A 16892-nucleotide genomic window follows, 5' to 3' on the forward strand; every position below is an offset into this window, starting at 1 on the left:
TACATACCGACATCCCCGATTCCAAAAAAAAGTTGGACACTGTACAACATTTGTGAGTAAAAAACAGGAATGGAAATCATTTACAGACCTCATAAACTTTAATTTGATTCATAATAGAATATAGATAACATTATCAAAATGTTGAAAGTGAGACATTTTAAAAAAAATCATGCCAAATATTGGCTCATTTTGGATTTCATGAGAGCTACACATTCCAAAAAGTTGGGACAGGTAGCAATTAAGAGGCCGGAAAAAGTTAAATGTACATATAAGGAAACAGCTGGAGGACCAATTTGCAACTTATTAGGGTCAATTGGGCAACATGATTGGGTATAAAAAAGAGCCTCACAGAGTGGCCAGTGTCTCTCAGAAGTCAAAGATGGGCAGAGGATCACCAAATTCTTTTTTGGAATTGGGTTTCATATATATATATATATAGTATATATATTATATATATATAAATCTGTCAATAGGGTAAGAAAAATAAACTCAATTCAAAGGGTAAACAAGATTATTTTTCTTACCCCACTGGCAAATATTTGGTCGTGTTTTAAGCATAAAGACTTCATTTTGACCACCTAGAAAATCATTTTTTGAAGTGTATTGCACGGATATGCAAATATGATGGTCTTCATATGTCTTATGGTTCTCTGCCATCATAAAAACGTTGACTATTTCTGATTCTTGACCATTTTTTACACTTAAACATTCTGGGTAGACAAAAAAAAAAAAAAAAAAAACACACTCCCAAAAAAACTAATTTCTAACTACATTGTGGCTGACAAAGGTAGAAAAAAAAAAAACAAATTAGTATAGTATGGGAGCCATTTGGAAACAGCCAGTAAACCGTCCAAATACACCAGGGGGCCCAGTGGTAGAGCCGAAAGGGAAATATGGAAGCCATCCCAGAACAGATAAACAAACCAGATCAATTGTGATCTCCTGCTGTGTCCATTCTGAACATGCACAGGACATCAAAAAAAACCCACTTGTCACTACCCAGAAACCCCTTCACTAAGCACACTTTCCATCTAGGACATGAAAACTCTCTCCTCTGGCCTGGGTCCAAGCGCACCGTTCTTGTTAGTAGCCCATCTGAAGGGGGGTCACTGGTACATTTTTTCCAGTGGCGAGAATGAGAGCATGCTATATCTCAGTATCTCTAGTGCGCAGGTGAAGTGTGGAAGGAAACAGGAGGTGCATGCACGAGTGTACACGCAAGCATGAACGAGTGTCTGCGGATGTAGAAGTGTGTTTGTTGTGTTTGAAGCAGATAGATAAGGTCACAGCACACAAGGGTAATTCAGGACTGATCACGGCACATGGATGCTAAACAATGCCTCTAGAAATGAACAGGGACAGTTTAGTCACGAAGAAGAAAAAGAGACTAGTAGTGTTACAAAACTCCACAACATGCACCACACACGAGAAAGGGCCTTTTTGCTTTTGTGTGCTGTGGTTTGGCTGTACACCAAAATAAGGGGACATGAAACATGGCGAAGAGCTTGTTTCTAATTTTATGTTACAAAAAAAGTGTGTACATTCTATATATATTTAGTCTTGTTTTCCAGTACAAATACTACTTAGGTTTCTTTTCTTCAATCAAGACATATTTAATTGAGAAACAATAAAATATTAAATATTAAAAGACCTTAAAATGAAGTTTATGTTTAAAACCAAGACTAATACTAGTACTTACCTTTTTCTTTTTCTTTTCCCTGGCTACGTGTTCTGTACTAGACTAACTGAGACTTGTCATAGCACTTGTATACCGTTGTTGTTCTCTTGTTGATCTGATTGTGTTCTACTGTTGTCTCATTTTGTAAGTCGCTTTGGCTAAAAAGCGCTCTCTGCTAAATGATTACATGTAAATGTAAATGTAAAACTAAGAATAAAACTTTAATATGCCAGTGGGGTAAAGAAAAGTAAACTTAATTCAATGGAAAAAAGTATTCTTTTTTCTGACCCCATGACTGATTTTTTTTCTTTCTTCTTGTTTCAATCATAAAACCCCCTAATCCTTTGACTACACCTGTTCAGTAAAAAACAACTCAACTCATTTGTATCTTCACTTAAGAATGTTTTACATATTATTACTGGAAAACCAAGACAAAATGAATGAGTTAAAATCATTTATTTGCAGTGTCTGAAAAATCCATCTTTTGAAAATATGATTCAATAACTTTCACTGAATTAGAGAAAAACATTTATATGAAAATGTGAAACTAAATAGGCATACACTTGCTCACTTTTGTGTAATACAAACACACAAAAAAACCAAAACCTCTCTCTCTCGTTTTTCAGTAGTACTGGAATCGCCAATTACCTCATGATACGATACACATGTGCCACATGTTTATGATTCAGTAGCTCATGAGGAATCCAGCATTGTATTGGATCAGGACTAAAGAGGACTCACCAAAACTAAAAACACAAACAGAAATATCCCTACAGAAACAGATAGATCAAGTGTTTCACACTTATTCTGGGTAAAAAAAAAAATGATATGTCAACAGGGTTGCATTTATTTGATTTAAGATATAGTAAAACTGAAAATATTTTTACAAATTAAAATAGCTGTTTTTTCTAATTGAATATATTTTAAAATCTAATTTTATTGTGACTGTGATGCAAAGCTGAATTTTTCAGCATCATTACTTCTAGTCTGTCAGTGTCACATAATCCTTCAGAAATCAATCTACATGATGATCCGTTTTGTAATATTATAAATATCTTTACTGTCCCTTTACTGAATGTATACGGTCCTTAGTAGTATATATGTGTCCTGTTAGTATTTCCTAAAAATAAAAAAGTACTGACCCCAAACTTCTACTGTACAACAAAACAGTGTGGCCTACTGGACTTGTGAATGTGGAGCATGTAAAATCTGCTCTAGTTGTCGTATGATCATATACTGTACATACTGTACAACAGAAAATGCAAAAAAGAAAGAAAGAAAGAAAAGAAAAGAAAGAAAGAAAGAAAGAAAGAAAGAAAGAAAGAAAGAAAGAAAATATTGAAAATTGTAAAATTACACACAGTGAAATAAAACAAAAATAAAAAAGGAAGAGAAGCATAAAGAAAGAGAAACGGATAGAGGGAACGAGGAAGATATGACAGAAGGAAGCAGCATTTTTGTCTGTATTTGCATGAAAATGGTGTTGGCGGCTCAGAGGGGGGACAACGGTGCAGAAGATTTGAGAGTAACACGTACCAAAGACAGTTCGGGCGGGGCACGGATTCTTATTTATCCAGAAAGACACTTGAGAAAAGGATTACAGTCTGATGCAGGGGATGTATGTCTGAATCATTGGAAGTAGCCAATTTTTCCGTTTCAAGTGGAAGTAGACCGTCATTACCACATATTCACCTGAAAGAAAGAGAAACAGAACATTACCCCAAAAGGAGTGGACACACAAAGGAAAAGGTCAGAATGAACAGCAAACAGCAAAGTTTTCTGGGCTGTTAAACTGCGCTGGCAGATTTCATCTTATTTTAACAGAATGAGGGCTCAAAGCCTTATTGGGAAACAGCGCTCCAGTAATCAAAACGCATCCTGAATGCTCCAAATCTCTTATGTAATTTTTGATCAAAAAGATGTAATAAATAAACAAATGCCCTTGTTTTTTTTCCCGCTTGCTGTATCACTGCACACTTGCTAAAAAAACCAAACCAAGGCTATCTGCAAAGCGCTCATGCTGACCTTAACATTTTAAAGCTGACATTAGGCCTTGTGGCATGAGCAAAAAACAATGGTTTTCTTTTAATCTAGTTTACGTTGTTATCAGATATTCTCCATATGCTTTGATCAGGTGACTCGGACACAGACCAGGTGTCTCTGAACATGTGCACACTGATAAGATGGACTTAAGGCTTGTGGTATTTGTAGCACACAGGGACAACACGGTTAAGGCATAACATCTGTGGGGGCCTGATGTTGTCATATGTCCATTTTTCAATTAGAGTAAGCAGTATTACAACAAAACTAGATTTGCATCAACAGAAAGAAATAACAGTTTTTGGAGTTTACGGTAAGATTAGATTTCCGTGTCAATTAAATATGTTGTTTCACACAGAGCCACTAGCCCCTTTCACACAGTAATGCCTGTAAATTGCTGTAAAAATTACCTGAAAGACTAAATACAAAAATGTGCCGTTCACACAGGTAAGTAAGTACCTTCCTTCTTCTTTCAAATAAACCAACCAACACCCATTTTCACACATCAATTGCAAAAATAATGGAAACTTCTGTGGCTCATTAACTGGAAATGACGTCTAAAAGCCTTTCAACGGCTGCGCGTCCCGGTGTTGTGTTTTGTAAACATGGAGGGGTTTAGACTGTCAGTGTTTTTACGGATGTTTTCATTTTTGTGTCAATGTTCAAATTCATGCAGCGCTTTTGGCCCTGAGAGGTCGTATTAGATGACTTTAGACATTTCTTTGACTTCCATAAACAGAGCGTCAGAATGTTGTGATTGGCCCAGAGTAGACGTCTGTCTTCAGCGTGTTCTGAACTCATACCGGTAATAATGTGCTGCGTTCACACAGAGCACATTACCGTTAATTTTCTGGTAATGTTACAACTTCTCATACCGTAATAAGTTGCCAGAACAAATTTACTGTGTTTTATAAAAAAAGGTCACTGTTCACACATGATCTCTTAGCGGTAATTTTACGTGGTCTAATTTACCAGTAAAGACTATGTGGAAAGGGGCAACCATTAAGACTAACAGCAGTTTGTTCTAACCAGGCACAACAAGGGTAAGTTTACAGCAGCCAGGGCTGGACTGGGACAAAAAAAGTCAACCCTGGCATTTTTGGTCCCAACAGCCCACCACTACAATAAGAATTTGGTCCCGTCAGACAGCACCCATCTATGTACACTGACATTACAAAAAACACACACAAACCCCCCCCCCCCCCCACACACACACTAACACGGTGTGTGTATTCCTACTGTGTATACCAGTTTAAGTGGACAGTGTACTCACTCGCTCTTGACTTGCTGTCAAGTAACTGTCTACAAAAGGCTATCTACAAAAACTAGAGATGCACAGATTAAGATTTTTCAAAAGGCGATTCAGGACTGCCCTTGTCAGCAAATGGGCTGATTTCTGATACTGATTGCTGAATTTTTTTTTTTTTTTTTTTTTTTTTTTTTAAGCAGAGAGACAAGAAAATCAAGCTGTTCATTTTCTCTATTACATTCATAACCTCTATTAAAAAAATAACTAGCCATTAAAAAATATAAACAAACACTAAATTATAATCAAACACCAAACTAAAAATCACACACAAAACTAGCATGATGATACTAATGTGTAGCATGAGAAGTTATTATTATTATTATTATTATTAATAATAATTTAAATTAGATTGTACTATAACAAGATTTAAAGCAAACAGTGGTCTGATTTTAAATTTGTGAAATTATGCTAAAAATGCAAATTCACCCTCTGACAGCAGGTGGAGCTTATGAAACCAGCTCTCAATATATAGCCTTTCCTGTAAACACGGGTAAGACGCTGCTCTAAATAAATAGTGTTGCTTAATATGTTACTATTCGGAGGTAAGATGAAAAGAAAATGCATATAAAACTCTTCCTTCACAGATACATTCCTACTGTATAAACTCCACCACAAATTAAAGTCTTTGTTTGAAATTGCGGACGAGATGAATTTCTGCATCTGACATTTTAAATTACAGTAGATGTTTTCTCTGTTGAAGCGTTTGTCTTTGTTGTATCCCGCCTCTGTGAACATTCTGTTTAAAGACCTTTTTTTATATTTCCTTATATTTCCAGGGGTGAAGGAATATTTGTGTAGTCGGAGCAAGACACTTCATCATTCCGTCTATGTCACATTGCGATTGTGTTTATACTGTCAGTACAGTACAGAAGAGAAACCAATGCACTGCTGTCCCTGGGCCAAAGTATTATCGGCCCCCAAAAAGTCACCTTTATTTATATAGCGCTTTAAACAAAACAGATTGTGTCAAAGCAAACTGAAAAAAACATTAATTAGGGTTAGAAAACCAAATGTCAAAAAAAAACCATAATGTGCAAAATGCAAAAGACAGTTAAAGGCAGTTTATCATTGAATTCAGTGATGTCATCATGCAGCTCAGGTTCAGTTTAATTAGTATCTGTTGCAGTCATTTGCAAATCAAGGTCAACGATAAAAATCGCTGTAAATGAAGTGTCATTCAGGGCTGTAGAGGTCCTTTCTAGGTGCTGATCCACCATCTGGGCTAGATACGTACTGGATCCGGATGACTACAGGGACCATCTGACTTGGATACAGATTGGCTACGGTGACCTCGGAATAAGAGAGAAACAGATTAATATTAGCGTAGATGCCATTCTTCTAGCAAAGTACATCGGGTTTTATGGGAGTGTTCCCGGGGTTCCAGTTTACCTATTTAAATGCAGCCTAAAATCCTTTTACGGATTTGGATATACCTAGAAGCGTATTCAGTGTTGTTATGGTGTAAGCCAGGTTAAAGAGATGGGTCAGTTTAAATCTAGATTTAAAACTGCAAAGAGTGGGTCCTGTCTCCCCGAACAATGTTAGGTAGGTTATTCCAGAGTTGTAGGCACTGTATAGGGAAAAAGGATCTGCCGCCCGCAGTTGACTGTGATATTCTAGGTATTTATACAAATTGCCCAGAGTTTTGAGAATGCAGCGGGACATGGAGGACTGTATAATGTAAACAAGAAACTCATTCAAATAAATTGAGGTGCATAAACCATTCCAGGGCTTTATAAGTAATAAGCAAGATTTAAAGTCTAACGATGTGTAATAGGGAGCCAGTGCAGTGTTGACAGAAAACTAGGCTAATATGGTCATACTTTCTGGTTTCTAGTAAGAACTCTAGCTGCTGCATTTTGGACATAGCTGGAGTTTGTGTATTAAACGCGGTGAAGAAACAAAACCCACCCAACTGGGGAGCATTACAATAGTCCTAAACCTTGAGGTCATAAATGCATGGATTTGAACATGTCTGCATTTGACATTGAGCAGCATAGGTCGTAAATTAGATTATATTTTTGAGAGATGGAAAAAAAGCAGTTTTACAAATGCTAGAAAATGTAGACGTGGCTTTTCTAAGGAATAAGATTTATGATTTTCATTAATTTAGCCACTGCATTGAATAAATACCAGGGGTTATGTTTGTTTTTTTCTAAAAAGGAGAACGAAAAGTAATCAGATCCAGCAGACGGTGTTTAATGCTTTTCTGGTAGGATAGGTTACTTCCCGCGGCCAAGCAATAACAAAATACCTCTAGTGTTTGTTTTCCTCCCAGCTGTGCTCCATTTTCCGGGCTGCTCTCTTTAAGGTGCGAATGTGCTCATTATACCCACGGTGTGTGGTCAGACTGTTTTCCTTAATCCGTCCTTAAGCGTAAAAGGAGCAACTGTATTTAAAAATGCTAGAAAAGGAGAGAGGTCCATAGTTTCTGTTACATCATCAAGTGTTCTGAGGTTTTTCTAAGGAATGGGGTACATCAGGAGATTTACTTTTTCTACCAAATCAGCAGTCTTTTGTGGTAGAGTTGATGGTGATCTTACAATACTTGTAAACAAGAAGAAGAATTTACAGGTTTTAGCTATATGAAGTTTGCACAAAACTAAATAATGATCTCTGAGGATATCATCGCTTGGCTGCATAATTTAACACCATAACATCAATTCCATGTGATAGTATTCAAATGCTGATCCCAATGAATCTCTATAAATACCAACACCAATACAAAAATCACAAAAAAAAAAAACTTCAAGAATGTCTATAAATGCTGATCCCAATGCATCTTTTTCATTATCAACATGGATATTAAAATCACCAACAATTAAAACTTTTATCTGCAGCCAGCACTTACTGCGGATATAAAAAATCAGCAAATTCTATAAAAAGTCTGTATGATGCCTGGTGGTGGCCTGTATCCATTAGCCAGTACAAACATCACAGGGGATTTATCAGTAACACGTGTTTCTCTGGACAATGTTATATTGAAGCAAACCTTTAACTTCAATTGAGTTATACTTGAACAGCCCGCCCTCTGAGAAATACTGAAACCATTGTTATTAAAAACTTGAAGCCAACACCTCCCCCTTTACCTTTTTGGACGTGGCTCATGTTTTATAACAGTAATCTTGGGGGGTAGGACCTCATTTAAAATAATGTAATCATCAGGTTTTAGCCAGGTTTCTGTCAAACAGAGCACATCTACAGTAGGTTATGATCAGTGATCATATCATTTACAAAAAGTGTTTTCATAGAAAGGGACCTGATATTCAATAAGCCAAGCTTTTATCATGTGTTATATCCCTTAGGGCATTTGTTTTTATTGGTTGAACCTCAATTTTTAAACCTCAATTTTTTTTTAAAATTGTTACCCTAAATTTGTGTGGCGACCATTTTTTTGTATTTTCTAGTTCAGGGAACAGACAGACCACACTCTCTATAGTGTGATATCTAGGGGAATAGCGTCTCTATTGTGCTGAGAATTACACTGACTTCTGTGACGTTTGAGGCGGCTAGGCAGGACAGTTCGGGTTATGGCCAGTCTGTCTGCTTCCTGGACCGGGGGCCCAGTTAGTCAAGTACAAACTCTAAAGGAATATGTGGGCCATATTTCTAGAGGATGAGGAGCCGCACCACCACAAGGAGGGTGAAGACCATCTCTCTTGTTCAAACAGGTTCAGGTCTGCCCCAAAAAAGCTCCATTCCCATTGTCTATGGAAACCTATCGTTATTCTGGCGGGGCAACACTTCGACATTCCCAGCCATTGAGTGATGGCAGTTGCTGTGTAATCTCATTACCCACTGTTAGGCAGGGGAGGGGAACAGAGCATACAATTTGGACCAGTGTCTGACATCATGCTTGCCAAGGTTTCACACACCTACTTTTAAGTGTGTATTGTTATGTGATCTCCGACTGGCGAAGCGTCGATACATCAAGTAGCGCCGGGTATGAATAAACAGTCTTACTGTATTTATGTTTAGCAATTAGGGGCCAGCACTTTTAAAGTTGCCAAGATGTCAGGCGTCTCGGCTCGACCGTGTAAAAAACATTGGGGACTATGGGCGGAGGGTTGGTGTCTCTATTTTTCAGTTTCCGTACAATTAGAACACCAATAACTAGAGCACTTTCACAGGTTTATCAGTGGGTGCGTCACTGAGTGGGTGAGAAACCTGTTGAATGTTTTGATCGGAACAGAAAGAGTGCGTTTGGGGGGGTTTTTTTTAGACCCGCGGACTATGCCGCACTCACAGTTCCACCCAAGTTGTCCCTGCTGACAGAGGCGCCTTTTACCGGAACCAAACAATGTTACTGGGACTCCCTGAGCAAGTCGCATCAAAGCCGTATCTAGAGCCCTCCACATTCTTACTGTCCTCAATAAAGTTTGGATGCATGTCTCTAATTCTAAAATTTCTTCTGTCCAAGCCTAACTAATTCCCTGCATTTATCACATGTGAATCACTCGTTGCCAACAGAGAGGATACAAAACCTATACATGTGGCAAGCGGTGCAAATAACAATAGCAGGATAAGCCAATTACTTACCGTGATTGCTGACGAATGATTCTTACCAGCAGTGTTTGATGAAGTTGTGAAAAAAAATACGGGCGTGAGAGAGAAAGAAACGGAGCGAGAGAGAGGAGATGAGAAAAGAAAAAACAAGCGATAGGCACGAATGGAAACCACTAATGACAAGCTAACGAATGCTAACGCGCTGCAGGTGCGCTCACTCGCGGATTAGAATAAAAGCGAACAATCAAAATAATCAGCATGGATTGATAGATAAATATTAGAAATATGGTGGGAATTAAGGTTCTATTTATCACTTTAAACAAGAGAGAGTAATAGTAAGATTCTACAGAAAAAACAAAGCTAACAACGGAGCTAACGATCACCAGCATCATCATCAAACCAGCAGCACAGCAAACAGGAAGCAGGATTAACACTTTAAGTAATTCAAGTAGTTAAATTCAAATAATTTAAGTAATGTCAACGTGACACAAATAACCCTGAAATGACGAAGCTTCCCTGATACTCATTTGATACTCCTTCAGCGTGGTCGGCCCTCCCGGAAAATGCCTATACAGTGGGAAAAAATAATTATTGATCCCCTGCTGATTTTGTAAGAGTTTGCCCACTTACAAAGAAATGAAGGGTCTGTAATTTTTATGGTAGGTTTAATTTAAAGGATAGAGACAGAATACCAAAAAAAAAAAAAAAAAAAAAAAAAATTTGATTTGCATTTCAGTGAGTGGAATAAGTATTTGATCCCAAAGCAAAAACATGACTTAGTACTTGGTGCAGAAACCCTTGCTGGCAAGCACAGGGGGGTAAGACCTTTTTTTGTAGATGGTCACAAAGTTCGCCACACATCTCAGGAGGATTTTGATCCAATTCTCTTTACACATCCTTTTCTAAGTCCTTAAGGTTTCTTGGCTATCATTTGGCAACTTGAAGTTTCAGCTCCTCCACAGATTTTCTATTAGAATTGAGGTCTAAAGGCTGGCCAAATCACTCCATGCCCTTAATGTGCTTCTTCTTGAGCCACTCCTTTGTTGCCTTGGCGGGATGTTTCGGGTCATTGTCATGCTGGAAGATCCCATCCATGAATCCTCTTCAGTTGTTCTGGCTGAGGGAAGGAGGTTCTTCGTCCAAGATTTTGCAGTACATGGCCCGGCCCATTTACCCCTCAATGCGGTGAAGTCGTCCTATACACTTAGCAGAAAAAACAGCCCCAAAGTGTAATGTTTCCGCCACCGTGCTGGACTGTAGGATGGGTGTTCATGGGTTCATGGTCAGCATTTTTTTTCTCTCCCTCCAAAATGGCGAGTTCAAGTTAATGACAAAGAGCTCATATTTTAGTCCTATGTGGCCTCAGCACTTTCTCCGAGCCTTCTCTGAATCATTTAGATTTTTTTGGCAAACTTAAAAACGGGCGGGGTCATGTGCCTTCTTGAGCAGGGGGACCTTGCAGGCAACCTTTTCTCATGATCATCCTTACCCCATGAGGCGAGATCTTGCATGGAGCTCCAGACCGAGACCGATTGGTGGTTGTTTTGTATTTCTTCATTTCCGAAAAAATACTCACCAACTGTTGTCTCTCCTTCTCACCAAGCTTCTTGATGATGGTTCTTGTAGCCCAATCAAGCCTGTGCAGATCATACAATCTTGTCCTCTGATATCCTTTGACAGCTCTTTTGGTCTTGCCAGTGGTGATGAGAAAAGTTGGAACGGAGGATCGATACAGATTGTGTGGACAGGTGTCTTATACACCTAACGAGCTGACACTATGAGTAACTTCTTAAAGTGTTCTTAATCTGTGCTACACATGGGCACATAACCAATCTGTGGGAGCCAGAATTCTGGCTGGTTGGTAGGGAGATCAAATACTTATTTCAATTCACTGAAATGCAATCAATTTCTAACCTTTATTATAATGTGTTTTTTTATTTTTTTATTTTTCCTTGGATTTTTTGGTTGATATCTGTCTCTATCCGTTAAAAATAAACCTACCATAAAAAATTACAGACCCTTCATTCTTTGTAAGTGGGCAAACTTACTTAACAAAAATCAGTAGGGGATCAAATCCCCAGTTAAAAAATTTTCCCCACTGTATGCCAGATGGTCCAGTTCGCTACCCTGACAGCAACAAGGCCTTTTTGTTGTACTAAAAGTGACAAAAGGGTGCTGGCATATTGGGACATAACAAACATCCAATCAGAGCTTTTTTTTTTAATATATTATGTTTATGGAGATTTTATTTACCAGTGGTTACAGATGGATGACAACATAGATAGAACCCAAAGCAATTGACAAAAATGTCCTGTCATGTGACAGGACTGGTTTGGACACGTTGCTTAAATGGTTAAAAATAAAAAAAACTGACCAATCATCATTCTAATATTGAAATAGATATAAGAAAGAATTTAGAATGCAAAAAATGTGATGTCATTGCCCTTAATGCTGAAAGTTCTATCAATAAAAAACTGTTATACTTTAAATAAATGAAACATTACAAAACCCCAAAACAAACTGATTCTCTCTTTTTTTTTTTTTTTTTATTAAATGAGGTATATATTGTGACCTGAATTAAACACAGAAATGTAATATATAGAGATTGGTGTTTAGCACTAAATCCCAACCACAGTGTTTGTGAGAAATATCAATACAACTTCAGCATTGCAAGCACTACATTAAACTGTTCAACAGTTTGGGGGGTCAAGTTACAATTTCTTTGAAAGAAATGAAATACTTTTCTTCAGCAAGGATGTATTAAATTGATCAAAGCGCTGTCAGTAAAATAATTTACAATGCAAGATTTCTAATTTTAAATGCTGTTATTGGACCTACTATTAATCAAAGAATCCCTAAAACACATGTTCCACAAAAATTTGAAGTAGCACAACTGTTTTCAACATTGATAATAATAATACTAGCAAAATCAGCACACTAGAATGAGTTCTGAAGGATCATGGACACATGTGACTGCTGAAGTAATGATTCTGAAAATTGTTTTCCATCACAGCAATAACATTACATTTCAAAATATTTTCAAATACAAAACAATTATTTTAAAATGTAATAATACTTTACAGTATTACTGTATTTGATTAAATTAAATGCAGCTAAACACAGTTAGTTTTAAATTGAATTTCACACGTTATTTGATCAAATTGCGGCCACTTGGTGATAATATAAGAGAGACTTCTTTCAAAAACAATCATACAGACCCCAAACATTTGAACGGTGGTATCCTGTATAATGCAAGATATTTGTAAGCAAAAAATGTTGGTGTCACTGTGAGAGTATGTTATGTGTCTGTACCTGTGATAGATTTACAGTACGCTTGACACAGTCCTGTCCCGATCAGGTCGTACTGTACTCCAGGCTGGACGATTCAGGTGGGACTATCCACAGAATGCTGTGCGGGCCTTTGGTCCAGGTGTAGATCATCTCAGTCTTTGGGTAGGCATCTGACACACAAAACAGAGCTGTCATAACAAGACCCTACATGATACAGTATATAGAATATATGTGTGCATAACACTAACAATCAGACCATATCTGTGGCATTGTGTGTATCCCAGTGGAAATGAAAAAGACTAATGTGATTAAACAGAGAGTAAATGGACACTCCTGCTGCTTTTTTTCAGTACAAATATCTAAACATTTTTAAATGACATGCAATCCACTAGAGGAAGTAAAAATTACTTTAGAATTACGTTTTCCTTTCTGAAAAAAATTGATTCAAAATTAAGTGCGTTTATGCTTTTCCAAACAGAAACAATTATCTGCCAATTATCAGTAAGAAAAATATATATTTGCAACCCTTGAAAGTTTTTTAAGTTTATTTTTATAACCGTACGAAAGATTTTTTTTCTTCTTATTTTAAGCATAAACCTTCTTCATTTGGATGCATTTTTTTTTTAAAAAAACAAGAACATAAATCCCTTAAGTCATTTTACTTCTTTAGTCAATATATGATTGATTTAAGAATGTTTGATATTTGTACTGAAAAACAAGACAAAAATATTTAGGAAGAAACAAATGAGGATATTAAAGAGATCTCATTTGTGATTTTTTCTTTCCTAAAAACTGCTGCAGTTTGGCAACAGGAAGAACAAACTCCACTATATCAACAACTGTCTCGTTTTAGCTATTTTTATTTCACCAAAGGAAAATAAAGGAGTTAATACTTCAATTAACCCATTTCTAAGAACATTATTACATCTCCTGAGCTATTGAATGAAAGAGCAATCTTTGAAGCGCAATAAATCTTCCTCTGGGTATGCCTACGCATGGAACTGTGCGTATTAGTCTCTCGAGCTCAGGGTCGAACCGGTGCCGCTTAGACAATGATCTTTCTTCACGCTGCTGCACTACTTCCTCCACTGTGCGTTGCCAATCTCAAATCCGAGCCAAACTCAGAACAATCATCCTGACACAGAAATCAGATCCGTGAGATGTTCTCCACTGCTCGGAATCAGACAGATTTCATTTATGGGGGAGAAATCCTACTACATCAAAACGGCTCACGCTCTCGGAGTAGAGTCTGACTGAACATCCAGAAGTCCGTTTTTCAGCATGTTCCCTGTGCTCCTGTCCTCCTTTGAGATCATCATCATCATCTCTATCTTCCTTAATTCTCTTTTTTTTCTCTCTTTCTTGCTGTCTCTTTCTCCTTTGCTTTTTCTGAACCCCCAACACGGGAAATAGAGGCGGAGGAAAGGCTTCCATAGACACCCACCAACAACCCATGAAAATAGAAAGAGAGTGAGCAAGGGACAAGAGAGACGGGACAGAGAGACTAAGCAAGTTTTGTTTTCTCCAAAAAAAAAAAAAAAAAAGTTTTTTTTTTGTAGTACGCTGGGCAATGACAGAAATTTTCAAAGGAAACTGAGGGGACAAAGAAAAAAAAAAACCCCCATGCTGGGAAGAAAGAGATGGATCAGTAAACATGAGTATAATTACAAAACTATTTTTCTGAAGGACTGGAACATGTCAGCACAAAAAGTTTCTGTCACGATGCTTATGTTTTGTTTCTGGTTGCAGGGTTTATTTAAATGAACTAAAATAAAATCATTTTCTTGTACAAAATGAATGTTAACCTAAATTAATATAACAACCTATCTATATATAATATAACCTATAATAATAACCTATTTAAATAACTTGAAAAGTACCAAAATAAATAAAACAAAAAAAAAACTAATTAAATACTAATGAATAAAAACTGTTTAGACATATAAAAAGGCTAGTAAAACATTACAAAACACAAACACAATTACATATAAAATGTAAAAAAAAATAACTAAATAAAAAACCTGCAATAGTATATAATCAATATTAATAAAATAATACTGGTGGTTTACTAAGATAATCAATGAGTTACATTGAACATAAACATTACAGGCAACATCCAGTTATTTTATAGGACTTCCATGCAATAAGGAGTTTTCGCCATATTTTAAAATAAAAATCATGAATATGATTTACATTTTTATTTTTTTTTCTTAAAAGCTTAAGGTTTGCTGTGTTTGTTTTTGGACTGTGCAGTTTTGTGAATGACCATTTTTAATATAATTGTATTTCAATATGACAATAAATAATAATTGACTGTACAATAAAACTATTATTATTATTATTTCTGTTTATTATAAAATTTATATTACTAAATTAAAAACTAGTAAACAAAATAAATAGGGCATATTACATTGAAATATTTCATTGTAAAATAATAAACTGAGTACTTAAAAAATATATATAATAATAATAAAATATAATAAATATTAAAATTATATTAATTTACATTACAACTATAAAATTATAATACCAATATTATAGCTGCCTTAATCACTTCATTTTCAAATATTAAACCAATGTCAAGTTTTTATGGCAAAAAGTAGGAACGCAGGGCTAAGGAAGTGTAGTAAATCGCAAAACTGTGCTACAATGTTTTTATAATTATGACAATACATTTGAACTAGTAAGATAAGAAACACCAGATCACAATATCAAGAACCATAACAAGCTTTGGGAAGAAGGTTGGTGTACGTTGTGTTCAAAAATTTGACCCAAACTCAGAGCAGACGCAGAGATGAGTTCTACTACAAACTAAGAGACTGAAAACAGCAGATCACAAGCTGCGTGTGTAAACGAACAAAGTGCGGTGCTTCACTCTGAAACATGCAGCGCATGTATTTATTTTATTAAATTGCAGCCTTTGATAATGATACTACAATTTCAGTTTTAAAGTTTAGTACTTGAACAGTAAAAATCACTAATCCTTACTCTTATAGTGACCCGAGCAAACATCACTAATACATGAATACAGAAAAAAGAGAATGACATGACATGAGAGAGGAGCAGAAAACTGTATCAGAGTGTAAAGGAAAGACTGGTAAAATGAAAACGAGAGCTGTTTAGGTCTGCGATGTCCCAGGGCAGGAGGGAAAGCTGTGGTGACCTTCTCGCCTCTACAGGGGAAGAACAGCTCTCTGTCTAGATGCTTCCCTCCGGCCCAGAGAAAGGACAGAAAGATGTATAAGAAGACAAAGAAGAGAGAGCAAGATATCCGTCAGCACATTAGCACAGTCACCACTAAAAAACCAAAACATCAAGATCGTCCTCCATCACAATGTCACAATGCGCAAGCAGGAGCTCTCTGGATTGATTTTATCTCCAGATCTTCCAGCAGTCTCCATAAAAGAGCCCTACCCACCTGCCACATATTCCCATTTGAGATTACGCCTTCTTTTCAGATTTCTCTTTCTGTTCCTGAACTTCCCGTTTTCCCCTGTCCCGTTTTCGTTTTTTGATTTTTTGCTGACCGACTGTCACGAAACAGTCCTGCTGATATGGAGATTCTTTGTTCAGTTTTTAGAACCAGTTTTATGAACCAACCCTGTATTTACACACTTGGAGGAAAAAAAGTAATTTCTCCTTGTGGAGAGGAGCTGCTTTTCAGACCTCTAGGTATTTGCTTATTTAAATTAAACTTGTAGCTTATATACTGTGTTTATATTTATATATGTATATTTTTGCATTTACTTAGCCAACTGTGAAAAAGTAATTCTAGATGAAGAACTGTTCAGCGTTTAAACTAGCAGCCAGGGAAACTGACAGTGTACATGCTATGCAGTAAACATTGAATACTGCATGCTATTTCAATTTAAATAAACATTTATTTATTTATACAAAACTTGACAGTCTGACTTTTAAGAAATATATTTTTTTTTAATTGTAACATTACTTGAAAAGTCAAGCTGTGCAGATTGCATTGTGGGAAGCAGTATCCCATGCAGTATGGTCTCCTGAACACTATAATTATTATTATTATTATTATTATTTTTTGGCAAATGTAGTAAGCAA

General features: G+C 36.5%; 1 pseudogene; it reads right to left on the minus strand.

Annotated features, from left to right (window-relative positions):
* LOC109076925 overlaps positions 1 to 16892 on the minus strand; it is a 37871-nt pseudogene that overhangs the window by 12189 nt on the left and 8790 nt on the right.

This window comes from Cyprinus carpio, chromosome A14 (genome assembly GCF_018340385.1).
Source record: "Cyprinus carpio isolate SPL01 chromosome A14, ASM1834038v1, whole genome shotgun sequence".
Lineage (NCBI taxonomy): Eukaryota > Metazoa > Chordata > Actinopteri > Cypriniformes > Cyprinidae > Cyprinus > Cyprinus carpio.